The sequence below is a fragment of the Enhydra lutris genome, unplaced genomic scaffold (genome assembly GCF_002288905.1).
Source record: "Enhydra lutris kenyoni isolate GAN:26980312 unplaced genomic scaffold, ASM228890v2 scaffoldscaffold1, whole genome shotgun sequence".
Classification (NCBI taxonomy): Eukaryota; Metazoa; Chordata; class Mammalia; order Carnivora; family Mustelidae; genus Enhydra; species Enhydra lutris.
Genome location: NW_019154085.1, coordinates 41,367,943 through 41,383,541, shown reverse-complemented (window position 1 = coordinate 41,383,541; position 15,599 = coordinate 41,367,943). Strand labels below are relative to the sequence as shown.

The window sequence follows — 15,599 nt, the reverse complement described above, 5'->3', positions numbered from 1 at the left end:
GATTGAACATGGTAATGCTCCTGATTTTGTCCCCAGTTAAGCTATAGATTTAATGCAAACCCAAACTAAATCTCACTGGGATTTTTAACATGACCAAACAATATTTTTAAATTCACCTGGAAGTATTACTGGCTTAGGGTGATAGAGGAGTAGCTCTTATCAGACCAATGGTCCCACAGATAATGATTATAAACTCTTGCAAAATGGTCTGTTTGTTTTTTTAATGCTGTCTGAAGGCACTGGGAAGCAAACAAAAGCAAGCAGAAACTTAAGGGGAAGATGAAGACAGGGTGGCACAGGAGCCCAAGAGTGGCCAAGTGCCAGGGTAAACGTTCCTTACTCTTCTTAACACCCACCTCTCATCCTTCTGCCCTCAACCACTGTACGGCTCCTCCCTGTTAACAGGAAGATTGTCTTAATGCCATTTGTACCCACACAGCCAGAAAATGGCCAGCACCTCAGTCAACCCACTACCCATTATGGGGTTTCTGCCCCCTTCCAGAGCTCAGACCAAGCTCTAGGAGTACTCCCTTTCTGTTGTGTCTGTCACAGTGCCCAACACTTGTCTGCCAGCCCTGAAGCCAGCAGAGCAGTGGGCACCACACGTTCTTCTCCAACCTCAGCCCTTCCAACCTTCTGACTCAAGCTTCAGCCTCTTCAGCCTCTAGCTGAGCTTCGGTGGCCCACCAACCTGCCCACGGTAGCAGCCTGCCCATCGGATAGCCGTCCATTTCCCCCTCCTCCAATGTGCACTCTGGGCACTGCCTCCAGCACGTACATTGAACCAGCCCGTGTTTTCATGTGTCCCCATACTCACATGGCGGTCCATAGCATCTGACATACGTGCCACTCTCCCCGCAAAAAGGTCAACAGCCTACTCAGGATTTCCCCCATGATACTCTTTCTCAAGGCCCATTTCTTCAGTTTCCTGGCTGTTTCTCCAACTGTTGGCTCACAAGCTGACCACCCTACGTGGAGGGCAAGGAGAGACTGAAGAAAGAGGCAGGCCACTCCTCCAGAGGGTGGGTGGCAGGGGTAATAAGCAAGAGAACTTACTCACAAGGCTTGTCTTGGGTGGCCCAAGACCAGTAGATCTCCGCCCCTGCCTGCCAAACCTTGAAAGTTTACATAGAGGCCTTAACTGGGTTCAGTCATCTGTACAATTCAGATAGTATACCATCAACAACACTGACTCTCTCAAGGCTACATCCTTGGAAACAGCTCCCACTGGAGAACGGTAGGCAGAACACACATCCCAAGGACAGTGAAGGAGCCGAGAAGCCTCCAATTGCCTGAGCCCAGCCCCCAGGTAAACCAGCATGAGCATCCTCCCAATGACTCCTTCCAACACTCAACACTAACAAAAACAAAATTCCTACTACACAAAGGATTTAAATAGATTATTGTCCAAACAGGATATGAGAACACTCAACAAGCGTAGGAAAATATGCTCAACATCAATAGTCATTAGGGAAATGCCAATAAAAATGAGATTTTACCTCTTGCCTACTAGGTTAGCTATAATAAAAAAATTTTACATGCAAAATAATAAGTGTTGGCAAAGATGTAAAGAAACTGGAATATCCATACATTACTGGTAGGGATATAAAATGGTGTAGCCACTGTGGAAAACAGTTTGTCAGTTCCTCCATAAGTTACACATAGGATTACCATCTGACCCAGCAATCCTACTCCTGGGTTTTTACTCAAAAGAACTGAAAACAACTGTTAAAAACTTGTCCATGGATGCTCATAGCAGCACTATTGACAGTGGTAAAGAGTAGAAACCCATCAACTGATGACATAAAAGTCCAACAGTAGAGGCACCTGGCAAGCATGTGACTCTTGATTTCAGGATGGTGAGTTCAAAGTTCCACGTATGGTGCAGAGATTACTTAAATAAATAAAACTTTTTAAAAAATGCCCATCAATTGATAAATGTACAAACAGTGGTCCATCCACACAGTGGAATATTATTCAGCCATAAAAAGAAATGAAGTGCCAGGGCACCTTGGTGACTCAGTCCATTATGTGTCCAACTCTTGGTTTTGGTTCAAGTCATGGTCTCAAGTCCTAAAATGGAGCCCCACGTCAGGCTCCACACTCATCAGGGAGTATGCTCAAGGATTCTCTCTCTCCCTCCCTCTCTCTGTCTTTCTCTGCCCCTCCCCCCAAATAAATATATAATCTAAAAAAAAAAAAAAAAAGGAATGGAGTACCAACACATGCTATAAATGGATAAGCCTTGAAACATTAAGCTAAGAAGCCAGATACAAAAGGCCACCTATCGTATGATTTCAGTTCTATAAAACATCCAGAATAGGCAAATCTACAGACATAAAGTGGATTGGTGATCACCAGGGTTTGGGGAGGGCAGAATGCAGAGTGAGTACTTAAAAGATAGGTGTGTGTCCTTTTGGGGTGACAGGAATATTCTGGAACTAGGTAGTGGTGATAGTGTACATCCCAGGTGTACTGCACACTTTTATTTTATGTATATCTTGCCACAAAAAAGCAAATGGAGCAGGCACTTTGAAAATCAATCTGGCAGTTCCTCAAAGATAAAACATAGAGTTATCGCACAACCCAGCAATTCTACTCCTCAGTACGTACCCAAGAGAATTGAAAACATAGTCCACACCAAACTTGTATATGAATGTTCATGTATTCATAATGACCAAGAAGGAGAAACAACTCAAAAGTCCATCAGCTGATGGGTGGTTACATGGAGTGTGGTATATCCAAAGAAGGAATTATTATTCAGCAATAAAAAGTAATGCTACAACATGAATGAACCCAGAAAACATGTCACGTTAAAAAAGCCAATCACATATTCCGTGATCCCCTTTATATGAGATGATCAGAATAGGCAAATCCATAGAGACAGAAGAGTAGATCAGTGGTTACCAGGAGCAGAAGAGTAACGGCTAATAGGGTAGGAATTTATTTTAGGGGTAATTGCAAAATTCCAAAACTAATTGTGGTGATGGTTGCTAGAAATACACTAGAAACCACCAAACTACAAACTTTCCGTGAATGAATTGTATGATCTATAACTTGTATCTCAGGAAAGTTATTTGTTTGTTTGTTTAAACCCATTTGATCTCATCCTCTTAGAATTATGTCAATTATTAATCAACCAAGGTTCAAGTTTTTCAGATACTCATGTTGAATACTTTTTTTTTTTTTTTTTAATGCTGACTCCTACTAGCATTTAGCTACTCTGGATAATTACTTAATAAACAGAAACAATACTGTCAAAATGTCCTGCGTGCCCGATCAGTCATAAAAATAAACACATTTCAAAACCCTTTTTGAAACAAAAGCAAACCACAAAAGGCATTGCAGACATTGGCCCAAGTCACGTACTTTAAAAAGTACCTATTAAGAATGACTTGGCATTTTGGGGTTTTGTGCCCCTGACTTGCCTCGAATTCAATCCTCAGCTCAACCAACAAATGTAGAGGCTGGAACCTGCATGACTATGACTTGTAGAGACCCTGAAGGGAGACCAGATGGCTCAGGGAGTGAATAAAGGATCTCTGTGGCCCCTCACCACCCAGCTGGGGCCCTGCTGGTAGAAGTCACTGACAGTCACATGGCATTGATTTAGGTCAGCATTTCTCAGCTTCAGCACTATTGGGGGACAGATAATTCTTTGTTGGGAGTGGGTGGGTGGGTATTTCTTGTGCTTTATAAAGGATTTTTAACAGCATCCCTGGCCTCTAAAATTAGACCGTATCATCCCCTAACTGCGATACCTAACATGTCTCCAGATGTTGCCTCCAAGGGTTGCAAAATTACCCCTGTTTGAGAACCACTATCTAGATGACTCCAGAATGCAAGACAAGCTGGGATAGAAGAGCTAGTCCTGAGGAGCTGGGATCTGGTTTTCTGAGAAAATGCTCCCCAAAGAACAATGCAAGAAAGCCATGTTGTTTGGATCACCTCATAGAGAGAATGTTCCAGCCTCCTAAGTGAAGGTCTAGAGAAGAGAGGGACGGGGCCATGGCTTCCCCTGATAGTCTTCCAAGCCCCTTCACACACTGCCCATGTGACCCTCAAACAGCCCTGTGAGGAGTGAGGCACATGCTGTCAGCCCCATTCTGAGATGAGAAGACCCAAGCCCAAGGCCAGGAGGCCAGGAGGAAATGCCTCCGATCTGCTGAGTCATCCTTTCGCCTCCTTTCTTCCCTTCATGGGGCTGCTACCCTCCAGGTCTTGTATAGCTGGAGAAAGAGTACCAGGCAAACGTGGGGTCTCCAGGTGGGAGAGTGACAAGGGGGTGGGTTCTTACCCTGCCTCTGCCCCTTGCTGCAGATGGTGGCCTAAAGCAGCTCACTTGGCTTGCCTGGAAATGGGTTTGCTCGTGTTGGGAGAACTGGACTGTTTCCTGTCTGAGGGGCCTCCATCCTGTCACTCCAGCCTAAAGCAGCCTGTCCTGCATGTATTGCATTTACAGTCTTCAAAGTTCTCCCATGAACTCTATCTTCCCTGCCCCCAGCCCTGACCTCTAGAGTGTTCCCATTTCACAGATGGAGGAATGAACACTAGAGATAAACCACCCACCCTGACCACACAGCTGGACTTGAATCCAGGTCTTATAGTTCTTACTCTTCTAATGTAATGGGGACAAAGGAGGGATCCCTGAAGCCAGCAGGGGAGGGAAAGCTGGTCCTTTCCCACCCAGGCTCAAGCTAGGGCTGGGCTCTGGTGCATTCCCTCCCACAGCAGGCTAGGCAGAGAGGATGTGCAGGTCCGGAAGCCTGAGCTCCCCATGTCCGTATGGCCCCTAAAAGGGAGAGTAAAAACCTGTCCCTGAACCTCTGAGCAGTTCTCTGCTTTGCAACTGGAAGAGACTAGAATTTATCTCTGAATTCCTTTATTCTAAGAAAAATGCTTCAAAGACCCTTCTAATTCTGAAATGTAATGCCAAACTCTCTTCTAAAATGGCTCAGTTGGTAGAGTATCTGACTCTTGATCTCAGGGTTGTGAGTTCAAGCTCCTCGATGGGTGTGGAGATCGCTCAAATAAATAAAACTCTTAAAAATGGAGATATTGGAAACCTAAGGAAAAGAGATTAGCCATGGGACAGATGAGTCTCAACTAAAAATCAGGGACAGTGGAGACAGTGTGCCAGCATCTGGCCTGGACTGAAGCCCCTGTGGGCAGAGGGAAAAGCCCCTGTGGGCAGAGGGAAAGGCAGAGGGGCCAGGTGACAAGGCGCACGGGGTTGGAGAGGAGGCCCTCAGTGGGGACAGGGATAAGCGGCTTCAGGACATCTGGAGTCTCCCAGTGGCCAGGTGCCTGAGCAGCTTCTCTGGGAGCATCTTGAGCGAAACCAACGAGGAAGGCTTCTGAGGTGGTTGCGTCCCGCCCAGGGTCAAGGAGGCAGGAAGAGCTATAGTCAGTCACGCTACGGTGGGTGTTGCAGAGTGATCTCATCCTTTGTTAGACACGCAAGCCTACTAGCACCCAGTTATCAGGCCAGAGTGTGAATCAGAGCATTACTGCAAGGAGTGTTCACCAAGCTCTGGTTTTCAAAAGGCTCTGCACATTAGCCAAAGCATAATAAGAAACTTAATTATATTTGTTTTGTAGGTAGGCCAACAGTTACCTATAAAACACGCTTGCTGATTTGATGAGCAAAATTGAATTTCCTTATTTATTAATTTGAGTTTCTTGGATTATTTCTGAAGCCACATATGTTTCCAAACTTTCAGTGGCCCCTTGTATGGTGGCTGTGTGTTGAATGATCAAGTTATTTGCCTACTGAGGAGTATTTGTGGGGTTTTTTGTTGTTGTTATATGGTTTGTTTCCAGCTATGAATCGGGTCTTTAGTTTTCCTGATTTATGATGTATCTTCTTTTTTAAGTAATATTTTTAGGTGAAGTCACATAACACAATTAACAATTTTAAAGGGACCAGTTCAGAGGCATTGAGTACCTTCATCACGTTTGCAACGACCACCTCTGTAGGATTCCAGAACATTGCCATCACTGCCAAGGACACATTTTTCTCCTGAGTGTTGAAATGGTTTGATCATCTAACAAAAAAACTCTGATTTGAAATACAAATTGATAATTACATATTGTGTGATGCAGAAGTTTCTCTATGGTGGACATTTGGGTTACAGCTGAGATGCCAATGTAAGTTCACAGTGCTCCAAAAAACCCACATTTACCACCGTCTGTTTTGCAATATGACTAAATCAAATTCTTTTTGCAAAAATAAGAGGGTGGGGATGAAAGGTACCAAAATGTGTTTTTTTTCCTTCTTAATGCCAAATGTTTCTTATGACACTTTTGCTTATTAATTACTTGGTTAAATTTTCCGGGCATGTGGGATTTGCATTCCATGCTGCATGCTTCCTGGAACCAGTCCGATTATGCTCATGGGCCCTGATCCTGCCCATTCTCAGAGGTATGGCCAACTGTCCGGCGTACCAACCAAGAAATTGTCATATGTGAAAGAAGAGGGATGAGAGTCTCTGGGACCTATCTGAGGCTTTCTTTCGGATGAAAAATGCTTTGAGAAAGAGGATTCTGCTGGGAAAAAAGTGATCTGAAGCCTTTCAAAGGTATAAATATTAAAACAAAAACAAAGAACTCGTAAGTTTTTAACCTTCCAAAGTGGCTCTGGGCTCTCTCCCCATATGTCAGGAAGCCTTCTAAGAACATTTGCCTTAGGTCAAAGGTCAAAGTACTTTTTCTGCCAAGGGTCAGGTAGTAAATACGTAGGCTTAGCGGGCCACATACATCTCTGCCATGTATTCTTTGTGGTTGCTGTTTTTAACATCCTTTTAAAAACATAGGGGCACCTGGGTGGCTCAGTGGGTTAAAGCCTCTGCCTTCGGCTCAGGTCATGGTCCCAGGGTCCTGGGATCGAGCCCCGCATCAGGCTCTCTGCTCAGTGGGGAGCCTGCTTCCTCCTCTCTCTCTGCCTGCCTCTCTGCCTACTTGTGATCTCTGTCTGTCAAATAAATAAAATCTTAAAAATAAAATAAAATAAAAACATAAAAACTGAGCACCTGGGTGTCTCAGTTGGTTAAGTGTCTGTCTTTGGCTCAGGTCATATTCCCAGATTCCTGATATCAAGCCCCACGTTGGGTTCCCCGCTCACCAGGGAGCCTGTTTCTCCATCTCCCTCTGCCACTTCCCACTCCCCACCCCAACACCTGCTCTCTCCCTCTCTCTCTCTCTCTCCCTCTCTCTCAAATAAAATAAAAATTTTAAAAATAAGATCAACATATAAAAACCATTCTTAGCTCTGCGCCACATAAAAAATGAGCCTCAGGGCAGATTTGGTCAACTGGCTGCTATTTGGTGATCTCTGCTTTGGGGTCCCAGAAAAAAAAAAAAAAAGCATGGATTTCCACATAGATTGTCCTCTCAGCAATGCATCCGCTTGGTCAGGCCTTCCCCTGTTTCCTCAACAGGTGGGTGCAGGATTTAGACTGAAAATTTCCAAGGCTTATTCTATGTTCTGTGACTGTCCCCAGATGACCTAGCTAAGGATCCCTCCTATTGTTTACCTCATCTAAAGCCTCAGCATCATTCAGAACCTCAGCATCAGACTCCATCCATACCCCTCTACTCAGAGCCTGGCAGCCCCTTCCTCAGGAAGCCCTCCCAGCTGACAGATGCTTAAGAGCCAAATGAGTGAGGGAAGGTTGAGTGTGTAAGAACAGCATCTGCCCATAAAGACACAGAGCAATCAAAAAGAAAGAAAACCACCCATCTGAGACAGGACCCCCGTCTTCTTGCAATTGGTCCCTCCAACGAAAACCATGTTAGGCATGACCGGTCTGGGATATTCAAACACAAAGTCATATCTTAAGAGCCAGATGGAGCCCTTCTGATACAAGGTGGGTAGGTGCACATCCCTCTTGAGGATATTGGAGGCGAGGTCTTCGTACTTCAAGTACAGACAGTGGAACAGATAAGTCTCCAAGTAATTAGCGAGGTAGTTGGCCACCCGTTTGGGGGAACGTCATCTGGTCTGAGAACTGAGTGTAGCATCTGGGAACGTGGGACACAGGGTTTGGGCTCCTGCTCATGGTATGCTCCAGGGAGCATGGGAAGCCCCTGAAGAGGTACACGGAGGGCAGGCCCAGGTACTCAGCCAGGATCACCCCGCAGGGTAGGGCTGGGTCTGTGAAAAGGGCATCGAACTTGCTCTCCCTGAGGACACTCAGGGTGGCCGAGTTCTCCAGGAGGCTCTGGCAGTTGGTGAAATACATGTCAATAACGATCATGCTATTCCTGTATTCCATCTGAGCAGCGTTCAGGAGCCATCTCTCAGCAAAGTGATTGTTTCCAAAAGAGCGGTACCGATTCTCCAGCTCCTCCTGGTCGAATGGCACTGGATAGATTTTTCTTGTGTAGTGCTTGGACTCCTTCAAAAGCAAATTGACTTCTGGCACCAGCACCACAATGTCATGCCCGTTCTCACTGAGGAGCTCAACTATGTCCTTCATACTGAGCCAGTGGCTTCCATCCTGAGGGACCACCAGCAGCCTGTCACCTACAACCTCCCCCCAGAGCACTAAGAAGAAAACTTTCTGAAACAACTGGAGGAGGCAGGTCATCTGGAGGAGAGGACAGGTAGCGACAAGAATAAACAGTTCACGTTCTCTAAACCTCAGGGGTCCCTGGCTCTTTTTCCCTGAAAGAACCAGTGCTCTTTACAACCCCTACCTACCCCTCCTTGCTCTGAATTTTGCCCCGTTTTAAAAGAACGTAAATTAATATTTAACTATTTTTATGCACACAGCAAACTTGACCCAATGAGGTTTCTTATCGGCTTTCACCTGAGCTTCTGGGTTTATTTTTCTCTTTCTCTCCAATCTGCCTCTCCTTCCCGAGCTTAGTCATGCTTGGAGGACAGCTTGGGAGGCTCCTGGAGGCTGGTGGTGGTCCTCTGTCCCGAGCTTTCTGGATTCCCCCGCGTGGTGATGATGTTCCTAGACAAACAGCTCTTAGTGCTTCTCCGCTATCCTCAATGTTGTTCAGAAAGGAAGGGTCAACAGATGCCAGATTCAAGATTTGAAACAACACAGTGGAGCTGCCCATTCCACCTCCTGGTGACCTTGTGACCACAGCCATCACTGGATTTAAAAGTGGGCTGCTGGAAGCTGAAGGGACACAGAGGAGTCTGATCTAGGCCCCTCCCCACCCCTTGGGTTCTTTGGGGTAAACCACTATTATTGCGAGTTTCCTGTTCTATCAGAAGACAGAATCTAATCCTTAAGATACATGCTCTAAAACCAGAATTCCCACTTTGACTGTGGTTAAAAGCAAAAATTCTGGAGTCAACCTACCTCTTCCAAGCTGTGCAGCCCCACTGTTCTGTGCCTGAATTCCCCGTCTCTCAAAAGGGAGTGGCATCTGTACCACCTCCTGGGGTTGGGGGGAAGAGCCGTGAAAATTAGTAAGTCAATCTATAATCTGTGGGTGCCCAGGACAGATCCCACAGAGGGGCTCCCTCTGGTTGTCATCAGGCAGCTGGGTCCTATGTGATATGAGCTAAGGAGCACCCCAGTGGTCAGAAAGTAACACCTAAAACGTCTCAGCAAGGGAAAGATCCAGCTTTGCCTTCTGTCAACCCCAGAGTACAGGAGGAATTAAAGGAGACAGAAGAGGAGGTGGGAAGATTAAAAGGGAAGAAAATGTAGACGTATAAAACAATGGGAAGGCATCAGGTGACAAGACATTTGACGGCAACAACTGACCAGCCAGCAGTCGAAACAGAAAAAAAAGCGCTAGCATCGGGACCCCTGATGTCTGCAGAACACTTTATGGCTTGCAAGACAGTTTCCCAGGGTCTTAGCGTCCAAGGGTCTCTGCAACAAAGTATCACACAGTGGCTGGCCCAAACAACAGAAATGTATTCCCATAGTTCTGGAGTCCAGAAGTCTGAGACCAAAGCATCAGTGGGCTTGAGTCCTTCTGGAGGCTTCGAGACAGAACGTGTTCCTCTCTCCTAGCTCCTGGTGAGCTAGGTGGATTGCTGGCAATCTTTGGCAGTACTAGGCAGATGCAGGCGTCACTTCATCTCTACCTTCCTGTTCGCCCTTCTCCCTGTGTATGTCTGTGTCCGAATCTCCCCTTTTCATTAGGACACCAGTCATCCTGGATTAGCGCCCACCACCAATGATCTCTTCTTAACTAACATATTTCCAAAAAGGGTCCCATTCTGAGGTACTGGGTATTAGGACTTCAACACATCTTTCCGGGGACACAAGTTAGCCAATAGCGCTCATCTATCATCTCACACAATTCAAACCCCAAAGTCCAGGTCTGAGAAAACTGAGGCTTGCCACTTTAAGAAGGGGCAGTTTTGGGGAACTTCTGCACCTCAGAAGGGAATACAGAACTGGCCCCCTCTAGATCCGCCATTCTCAAACCTTTCCATCTCAGGATTCCTTTACACTCTTAGTAACAATGGGAGACAACCCCCCCAAACTTTTGTTTATGTGGGTCATGTCTATCCAGATAAACCATTTTAGAAACTAAAACTGGCGTGTATAAAAGAGACTCCCTCACTCATTTATGATACCAAGAATAAGCCCAAGAGAAGCTAGCATGACTGACAACTTTTATGAAAAAAATACTCTATTTCCCCAAACAAGCAAAAAATTGAGCACGACGTTGTTTTACACGTTCTGCAAGCAAGTCCCTGTGATACGAACGTTTGTCTGACTTGGTAGACAATGGTGGGACTCTGCCACCCGCCTCTGCACTCAGCCTAGGCAATACCACATGTCGCGGAGCCTATGGAAAACTCCACGGTACCATGCTGAGAAGATGAAGTGGAAAAAGCAAGTAACGTCTTAACATTATTATGAAATCATTTGACCTCAGGGACTCCCGGGAAGGGTCTCAGGGATCCCTCAGTTTCTGTACTTTGAGAATCACTGTTCTAGATCAGAGGATGGCAATTTTTTTTTTTTCTGGAAAGGCCTAAATAGTACATATTTGAATTTTTATAAGCCATTGGCCTAGATACTGATACAAGCCAAGATGTCACCTCTTCCCCCCTCCCCATGTCCACATGGCTCGCTCCCTCCCTTCCTGCCCGCTTCGGTCAGTGTCGTGTCCAAGAGACTTCTCTGGTGAGCTCATTATTAAATAACCCAGCCCATCACTGGGAAGCCTTCAAACTCCTTATATTTCTCTGTTTCATTCATCACTACCCAACCTATTGCTCATTTATGTGTCTCCCCCTGACTAGAATGGGGAAACCCTGAGGGCAGGAACAATATTTGTTTTGTTCTCTGCTTTATGCCCAATATCTAGAAGAATGCCGAGCATACAGTAAGCTCTCCATTAATGTTTGCTGATTAAAGAACGACACTTTGGTTTGTCTGTTTTATTCCTACATTTCCTTTTTCTTCATGGAGCCCATCATGGGGCTTGAACGCACCACCTGAGATCAAGACCTGAGCTGAAACCGAGAGTCGAACACTTAACCGACTGAGCTGCCCAGGCACCCCCCCAACCTGCATTTCATTTTCTTGTCTCTTTCCAAGTTGTGAGAATTCATATATGAAATTTAAAGAACGGTGTGCTCTTTTTTTTTTAGAATAAACTGGTAAATGGCATTATGAGCATGTGATGGGTCACTTGCCTTTTAGGAAACTGAGACTTGAAAAGTCTGAGTGTAGCCAGCAAGTGGTAAGGGCCCTGGAGCAGGAGTTGGACGGCATTGAGCCCACTTCCAGCCCTGTATCCCCACTCGCCCCCCGTCTGCCTGGGGCATGACCCATCTCCTGATTGTTGGGTTTCTCAACTGAGACTCAGAGTGAGAGGGTCACGATTATCCTCCCGTGTATACCTACCACATGACCAAGGGAGGTCCAAGAGGATGAGGGTTGAAACCAGGCTAAATGAAAGGTAGTTTCTGGCATGACTAGAACAGACTCACCCACAGCTACTCAGGCACAACCGAACTCTCACACAAGGTCTTGTCATAATCCATGCCTGTGGGCTCATGAGGCATGCTGAGACCTCGGAAAGGAGAAGAAGCCAGAGGAATGGCACGGAATGGCACGGAATCACCATCCCAAGCACAGGGCTGGTCCCAGGAATGCAGCCAAGATGCAAATTCATTGCAACCTCCTCCAGGGAGGGACGCCAGCAGGATTTTCCATTTACAATCATCAGAGCCTGGAGGGGGGTAACATCCTAGTTTGGGTCCATCTAGACAGCAGTAAGACCCCAAGATGTTTACAGAGTGAGCACAGTGCAGGTCCACCCCTCCAGTGCAGGCAAGAGCTAAGACGATCCTTTCTAAGAGCAGTACATCGGGAGGCAGAAAGGCTTAAGCGAGTGTGTGGGGGGAGGAGAAACAAGAGAGGCTATAGACCTCAGCTGCTTCACTCCAGACCCCCATTCTGCTGAGGACCTTGGCCTGGGCCCTTCCTAGGAGAGCCTGGCTCTGATCTTGTTGTTCAACAAGAAGGCTGGGGAAAGCACATGACTTGGCTGGGGGCCCCATTCTCATTCCTAGCAGACCCAAACTTACACACTGGAGATAGGAGATGAAGGAAAGGAACCAATCCCACTTTGCAAAACATCACCAAAGACATGTCTTGCAAATTAAGAAAGCTTTAGAAAACAGTTCTCTTCCTCCTCCTGAGATTTGACTGTTTCTAAGAACGGTGCGTGTGCACACACAGGGCAACAGGAAGAAGGATCTAGCATGTCTGCCAATCCCAGTGGTTGTGGAGACCCTAAAGGTGATCTACCCCAAACGCCAGACCCACCCTGGGCAGTGCTGTAGAGCTCGACACGTTTTCAGGCATCATGGATTGTCTGGGAGAAGGCCAGTGTTTTCTTAGGGATTCTTACAGATCCAACAACTAAGCTTAGGACATGTATCAGTGGGGAGAAGGAGGTAGATCCTGGGAGTTCCCAAAAAGTCAGAGGAGGACACCTGTCTTTTGGCATAGAGGGGAGTCGTAAAGGTGTGCATGGAGGTGATGACAACCTCAGAGAAGTTGACCCTCAAATCACCCACGACCTATGAGTAACGGAGCCTGGACCTACAAGATTTAAAAGCACCTGCAAAGTGCTTGAGACCTGAGAAAAAGGCATTTGCTAACTGCAGAGCACAAAAATGCAAAATCAAATGAATAAATGTTTTATTAAATAACTACACAAGTATGCCTGTGTGTGAACAGTCTGCTGTGGTTTAGCGCATCGAGTAATGTGGACAGTGTATGAGATGTGGGATCCTGGGGCAGCTTAATCCATTGGCTAGGCCATGGGGTGTGGGCTGCAAAAATTAGCATTCTGGGTCCAGGTCTTGGTGCGGGTCTGAAATGGTCAAGTCTGAATCACCCATGGCTGGGACGGGGCAGTCCAGAGAAGTGTGGCTTGTCTGGCCAGACAGCTCCCAGTGGGCACTTGTCCTACTGTAAGAGCTGTGTCTATCACTACCCAGGGAGGTTTGCACCGACATGGGTAGTGGTCCCAGAAGCTGGGAGCAGTGGGGAGGGGCACAGGCCACTAATGAGCCCTGACCAAGGGACTACTTAGAGGACACAGACAGTAGGATTTCCACTTGCCTATTTTTACTAGAGCAGTCCATCCCAAAAGATCATTGACTAACACTTGCCCAATCTAACCCAGGCTTGGTCACTGAGTCTTGGGTCTCTCAGGACTGTGGGGAGCCAAAGCAGGCACAGGACAATGTGACTCTCCACTCAGATAGCCTGGTACGGGGAGCCGTCTGGTGTGATTGAATGGTGTGGATGACGTATGCCTGTGGAACAGTGGAACCCGGGTCGATCAAGCCCACACCAACTTCCAGTTTCCAGGAACAGCTTACACTCCACCACCAGAAAGCAAGGAGACCGGAAGAGTAACTGACCCAGTTACTACAAAAAGTCACAGCTGTTTTGAAAAGGAAAGGAAGTATTACAGATTAATAGTGTGTTAGAAGAAATGATGCAACATGGAAAGTGCATTTGTGTCCTGCTCAAACAAACCAGCTGTTGAAAGATGTGGTTTCTCTTTTTAAGAAAATTTTGGTCAAATTCACATGATGTGAAATTCATCATAATCATTTCTAAAAGAGGGCAATTTGGTAGCATTTAGCACAGTCATGGTGCCATGCCTCCATCACCACCATCTAGTTCCAAGACATTTTCATCATCCCAAAAGGAAACCTCTTCCCCATTAAGCAGCCGTTCCCGACTCCCTCCTCCCCTGAGCCTTTGGCAACCCCTCACCTGTTTTTTTATCTCTATAGATCTACCTATTCTGGATATTTCACAAAAATGGAATCACAGCACATTATGGCCTTTTGTGTCTGGGTTCCTTCACTCAGCATTACCTTTTCAGTGCTTATCCACATTATATAGCAGGTGTCAGGTCTTTATCATTGTTATGGCTGAATAATATTCCACTGTATGAAGAGACCACATTATGTTCATCCATTCACCAGCTGAAAGACATTTGGGTTGTTCCTACCTTTTGGCTATTATGAACGTGCTGCTATGAACATGCCTATAGAAACTTTGGTTTCAGGATTTGTTTTCAATTCCTTAGATACATAACCAGGAGCAGAATTGCCGAATCATATGGCAATTCTATGTTTCACTTACACAGGAACTGCCAGAATGCTTTCCATACTGGCTACACCAGCAATGGACAAGGGTTCCAGTTTCTCCACATTCTTACCAATACTTATTTTCCTTTTGTTTTTTTAAGTAGAGTCATCATATCAAGTGTGAATTGGCATCTCATTGTGATACTGATTTGCATTTCTCTAGTACCTAATGGTGAGCATCTTTTTATGTCCTTGTTGGCCATTTATATATCTACTTGGGAGAAATGTCTGTTCCAATTCTTTGTCCATTTTTAATGGGGTCATTTGAGTTCTTTATATATTTTGGATACCAGAATCTTACAAAATACATGATTTACAAATATTTTCTCCCATTCTTTGGGTTGTCTTTTTATGCCCTTAATAGTGTCCTTTAATGCATGAAAGTTTCTCATCTTAATGAAGTTCAGTTTATCAATTTCCTTGTTTGTTTCTTATACTTTTGGTGTTATACTTAAGAAACCATTGTCAAATCTAAGGTCAGGGAAGATTTAGTCCAATATTTTCCTCTAAAAGTTTGATAGTTTTACTTTTATATTTAGGTCTTTGATCCATTTTAATTTTTATACATGGTGTGAGGTAAGGGTCCAATTTCGTTCTTTTTATATGTGGATATCCACTCGTCCCAGAGCCATTTGTTGAAGAGAATATTCTTCCACTGTTGCACAATTTTGACACTTTCTAAAAAATCAATTGGCCAGGGGCGCTTGGGTGGCTCAGTGGGTTAAAGCCTCTGCCTTCGGTGCAGGTCATGATCCCAGGGTCCTGGGATCGAGCCCCGCATCGGGCTCTCTGCTTCGCCAGGGAGCCTGCTTCCTCCTCTCTCTCTCTGCCTGCCTCTCTGCCTACTTGTGATCTCTGTCTGTCAAATAAATAAATAAAATTTTTAAAAAAATAAAAAAAAATCAATTGGCCATAGATATACAGGTTTATTTCTAAATTTGTAGTTCTATTTCTTTCATCTGTATTTAAAAGACATTTC

At 45.6% G+C, this 15,599-nt stretch overlaps 1 pseudogene across 1 annotated transcript; it reads right to left on the bottom strand.

Annotated features, from left to right (window-relative positions):
- Positions 1-7,717: 7,717 nt before the first annotated feature.
- Positions 7,718-8,699, bottom strand: LOC111139909 (annotated as a pseudogene). The gene has a single exon (XR_002640122.1). The product of XR_002640122.1 is annotated as a UDP-glucuronosyltransferase 1-6 pseudogene (transcript).
- Positions 8,700-15,599: the final 6,900 nt, after the last annotated feature.